Below are 6,000 nucleotides of genomic sequence, written 5' to 3' on the forward strand. Positions count from 1 at the left end.
GCCACTGTTGAGAACGATGTGCATTGTTCAATTACTCCCCCAAAAGAGAAGAAGGCAGCATGGTTACTTGTGGTTAACAATCACAACTATAATCATAATATTTGCTGTGCACTAACAACACACAAGCACTTGTTAGCTCCCCAATCAGACTTGGAGCCTGCCCACTTCACTCCAACTAGAAAATAAGAGATGCCCATCACCTTGCAGCATCAGGGAGCCTTTGGTTATGCCTTCCGATTTCTTTGTCTGATTCTCTAGTAATGAGAGAAGTGAAAAGCTAGAAGAGAAGGCAGCACAGCCTCATCTCAGCTCTGGCCATAAGCAGCTTCAACAGATACTCCGGTCCTTGCCTTTCCACCAGCTCCCTGGACAATGGATTGCGGATCACAGACTGCCCTCCCTGCAAATATTAGGCAACTGGAGGTTGGAGGCACAAATAGAACGATTCAGCTGATATCCAAGCTCTATAGAAATAGACAGAAGAATCCCCTTCCCCCACCCCCCCAAGGTGTGGGACTTGGGTGGGAAGAGTGGTTTATTGAACTTGGAAACATTCCCAGTATCCAAGACAGTGCATTGCATGTAAAATGTCACAGCGTCATAGATTTAAAGCTGAAAGGGACCTTAGAGACTATCTAGTCCAGTATTCTTATTTTACAAATGGGAAAACCAAGGTCAAGAGAGATTTACCAAATGTAGTGAATTCTCATTTTTCTTTGTATATGTCACCCACTTGGTAACTTGATTGGAACTAATTCTTGTCCAGACTTATTTGCATCCAGCAGCCAGGGACAGGACAAAACTTGCCCAGGATTTGAAACTTAATAAATGTTTATTGAATGAGTGCCCTAAGGACTGAACAGCATTTAAAAATAATGGATTGCATCAGATCCTAAATTGTATATAATGAAGAAGGGGAGGGGAACATCCTAGTGGTCCAAAAGGTAGAGGAGGTTAGAAGAGTCAGCTAATAATAAGACTTCCTCGCTGGATATTGGTGTCTATATTTTTAAAGGAGCAAGGGCTAAACCTGTGGGTCTAAATAATAGTATTAAGTAGCTGTTACTGACCTTAATGGTTCCAATTCGGACCCCTGGTCTTTCCAAAGCACCCATCAGTATACGCCAAAATGCCATGCTCACCAAGCTGTTTTCTTGATACAACTTCGCCCTGACCTTTCAAGCTCAAAGTCATATCCATTTTGCTGACGTTGAATCACAGCCGTGAAAAACCAGCAACCCCCAATTTCCCCCAGCTTTCCTTCTTCCCTCAAAGCCCAGGTCTCCTATTTCAGTCCATATTTCAGTGAATATTACTTTCAAAGGCAGCAGAGCTAGGCCCGTCTGGCAGCTGCAATATCTAAAAGCAAACACTGTTTTCAATTCAACTAAGCAAGAGACTTGGGGGTAGTGGTGGAGGGAAAACCTAATTTAAAATCAATTTTAATATTTTAATAGGCTATCTCAGGGTCCTTTTGCTTTCTTAGTTTCTCTCTCTTTTTTTTTAAGCCCTTCTTCGACTCCAACCTCTTTTACATATTTAATTTTGCTCCCATAACCATTTGAGTGCAAGACCCAGACTATGTCTACAATACTTATTGGACTGTTGCAAAACCATCCCAAGGGTGAAAGCATCTAAGTGCTGAGCTGAGCCCTGGTGTATTGTAGGTTAGGATATTACAACAGTTCCCTGGACCAAATGTGCTATTTTTTTTCTTCTACACACTCAGATGGGCCATTCCTCATCCTTGAAATACATTCCTTTTTTCTTTTCTACCTTGAAAAATCCTTCTTTTCAAGAAAAGTCAGCTGAGATCCTAACATCTCAACTGCTTTAACCATCTCTCCCTTCTCAGATTTTTCTAGAGCACTCTTCTCTAGACCTCTCCTTTTGCCCCATCATTCTCATCCCTGATTCATCTTTATCTGAATACAACATATACAACTGACCTATAAGTTCTTTAAAGGCAAGAACTATCTGGAATATGGTTTGATTTTTTAGTTTTTGTCTTTCTATCCCCAAGAACCTATTATATTATACATCTAATACTGTTTTTATATAAAGGAGACATTTAATAAATGTTTATTGAATTAAAGCTGTCCTGCACCAGGTACCAAGTATTGTGAATTCTCATTTATCTTTATATATGTTACTCACTTGGTAATTTTTTGGGACTAGTTCTAATCCGTACCTGATTGCAAACAGCAGCCAGAGATAGAATAAAGTTTCTTTTAAAAAATTAATTTTTTTCAGTCTTAGCCTTTTATTTATTCTCTGGGCCTCAATTTTCTCATCTATAAAATGGGAGTCAGTGGCAGGATTGAGAAAAGAGAAGGTTGGACTAAATGACCTCTCAGATTTGTTCTAGTCCTAATAGATTTTAGATTTAATGATCTTGGTATGGATTCTCTTTCCACAGGTATAGACTAAAACCACTTTGTGACTTAGTGGATCATTTTATGAGCTGCTATTGCTATAAATAAACAAACAAATAAATGAACAAATTTAAATCCATCTTCTGATGACCAATCTTCTGCTAATTCTTCATGAACGTTTCTAATCTGAGCTAAGTCAAAAAGTTTTTGCTAGGTCTACATTTGTACACAACCTTCCCAATTTTCTAGGATCACCCAGAGCTTAGATTCTACTGGCACAGTTCTTGAAGACTTGTGTTACAGTGATAAGGTATAGAAAAAAGGTTCTCTGTTATTCAGGGAATTCCAAGAAAGCTGGTGGAAGGAAATAGCTATAGAAGCTAAAAGGAAGTTCATCCTAGTAGAGTTTAAAAGAACCTCAGAGTTCAACTTATCCAGCTTCTACTTGAAGTAATAATTGCCTCTTAAAACCTGCCAGACAAATCACCCTGCCTCTGCTGAGGACCTCTAGCAACTCTAGAAAGTAATGAATTCCCCTGAAGCAGCCCATTCCATTTTTAGACACCTCTAATGGTCAGGAAAGTTTTCCTTTTATTCAGTCAAAAATCTGCCCCTGATAACTTCTGCCTACCTAGTTCTGTACCTTTGAACTGACCAAAATCATGATTTCTTTCCTCTACATGCCATCCCCCCCAGATAATGTGAGAAATTCTTTATTAGGCTAAAATACCCCAATATTTCAACAGTCCTCATATAACAATGTTTTGAGTCTCCTCACCTTTCTTGTCACCTTCACTCTATCTTTCTTCCTTAGGGAAGTACCCAGCTTTGAACAATATTCCATATATTTTATGGCAGCCCTTAACACCACAACCTGTAGCCGACAGTGATAATGAAATTGTTCATCCCCTGCCAACAACACCTGCTGACAGTTTATATGTACTCAGGGAATAAAACCTAATTTTGAGCTCAGGCTAAACAAAACACAATTAGGAGGAAGTGTGTTTTTTAAAATTGAACTAGAAACAAAATTGTAAAATGTAAAGCCAAATAGTTTTTTCTTTTTATTTAGAAGAGGGGAAGCAGAGTTTATTTTTATTAGATGTTTTGAATTATCTGTCCCTTTGTTTTTAGGGTTTTTTTTAATGTTTAATTGATACTTTTAAAAAATCACTTTTACTTCCCAAAGATAATCCACTGATACTCATCACCCAATGGAGGTTCCCCCTAGAACCAATATCCACAAAATCAGAGAATGAACTGGGATGGACCTTATAGGCTACTGAGTACAACTCCCTTGTTTTGTAGATGAGGAAACTGAGGCCCAGAGTCATTAGGCAAGGATCTGAGGTAGGCTTTGAACCCAGGCCTCACTGATTCCAAGTCCAGTGGACTGTTCACTAAGCTAGGTAGCATCTCAAAAATAAGTGCGGTCAGACAAAAGAGATCAATATATCAACAAAGATTTATTAAGTGCTTCCTAGGTGCTAGTGATTAAATGATGAATAGATAGGCCATGTCTGAAAATAGATGTTTCATTCTATACCTGGTAGACCATCACATCACTGCCCTAGCAGCATGCTTAACCCTCAGTTTTGATTTGTCCCCTTCATTCTTCTACATTATTATTGACAATTGTATCTTAACAATAGGACATTAGCAACTGTGTAGTCCAAACTCCTCTTTTTATTGGGATGGAACTGATGCCTAGGAAGGAAAAAAATCCCATCACACAATATGGTAGCTTTACTTCTTCAGAGGAAAAATGAGAGTGCTTTCTTCACAGGTTCCAAATATTGCCTTATATATAATCAAATGGAGTTATGCTGTGTAGTCCAGAATTCTTATCTCAAACCAGAAGTTGGAAACTGGAGAGAAAGTTGCAACCATGCATTCAGGTATGGAAGTCATTGATTTCCATCTATAGGGAATCAATAGATACCCTGCCTTATAACAAGTGTGAATCCTACAAATTGGAAACCTTTTGCATTGAGTTCTATTTTTATTTCATGATCTCACTCAAAAATGTAAATAAATGTAAGCAAATGTAAGCAAAATTCCTGTACTATCACTACCTCTGTCCTTGCTTTCTTTTTAGTTCTTGGGGAAGTCATCTTTTTTTTTTAATAACTAAAGCACAAACTAGATTATTTGAGGAGTCATTTTCTGGTAAAATTAATGCCTCAGCCAAGAACAGGGAGATGGATTAGACAGGTTTTGGAAACAACATCTGGAGGCCACATTGATATTCAGAACAGGCTTCCTGAGAAATGCCTCCATATAAGGTCCAATACCCAGCAAGGATGCTTTCAACCCATGTCCAATTGATATTCCCTGCTTCCTACGTGGTCTCTGTCTCTGCTCTCCTAAGCAGTTTCATAAAAAGAGGCAACAAATTTTGAAGGAAGAAAAAAAATCAGAGTCAGGGAAAAACTACTCAGACTGCTCTATATCATTTTCTTTTTATTTATGCCTTTCTCCACTGAGTCGTCATCAGTCCAGGGTTGATGTGAGTTGTTAAGAAGGAAATAGCTGGTTTATGGTTCACAGAAACAGACAAGTCCTTAGAACTGGAAGAAGAAGAAGAAGAAGAAAAACCCCCTACAAGTCAAAATTATAGAATATGAGAGTTGCATTGGACCCTAAATCTTAGAATATTTGAGAGGGAAAAGAAGGGAAGGAAAAGGAAAGGGAAGAAAAGGCAAAGGAAAGCATAGAAGTACATAGAGAAGATACATGACTTGTCAAAAATCCAGTATAGAAGAATCCAAGTCTTCCAGTCTCTTTCAGATATTCTTTCCATCACATCATTTTGCTTTTCCTTATGGAAAGTTTCCCAAAAAGAATATCAGTTTTTGAGTGATGGGTAGTGATGTCATAGAATAATTTAGAACTTGAAGAGACTTTTGAGGCTTCCAAATCCAATCTCTTAATTTTACAGAGGAGAAAATTAAGACTCAGACAGTTTAAGTCAGTTGCCATAGATCACACAATTAATAAATGTTCAAATCAGAATTTAAATCCAGGTCTTCCAGATTCCCAACTCTAATCCCTATACAGAATTCCAGAGAAAATTCTAGGTTGTTATAGAAATGGCCAGTGAGGGGCAGCTAGGTGGCATAGTGGATAGAGCATTGGCCAGCACACTGGCCCTGGAGTCAGGAGAACCTAAGTTCAAATCCAGCCTCATACACTTGGTTGTCTAACTGCGTGACTTTGGGCAAGTCATTTAACCCCATTACCTTAAATAAATTTTTAAAAAAGAAGAAATGGTCAGTGAATACCTAGCAAAGAAGGTAATGATTACACAGAGCCAGTATGAGTTCATCAGGGACAGTTCATTTAAAACTAACTTTATTTTGGCCTTTGGCTAGGGTTGCTAAACCAATAGATTAGGGAAATGCTGCAGATAAAGTTTAATTAGATCTTGGCAAATTTTATCTCATTCGATAAAACATCTCATACTATTCTCATGTGAAAGACAATTACATATAGATAAGATAATAATACACTGGACTGGATTTAGAACTTCCTGAATGGTCTAACTCAAAGAGTAACTGTGAATGGTTCAAAGATAGTTTGGCAAGTGATCTCTGCCAAAATATCCCTGGGTTCTATGCTTGGC

This window comes from Macrotis lagotis, chromosome 1, assembly GCF_037893015.1.
Source record: "Macrotis lagotis isolate mMagLag1 chromosome 1, bilby.v1.9.chrom.fasta, whole genome shotgun sequence".
Taxonomy (NCBI): domain Eukaryota; kingdom Metazoa; phylum Chordata; class Mammalia; order Peramelemorphia; family Peramelidae; genus Macrotis; species Macrotis lagotis.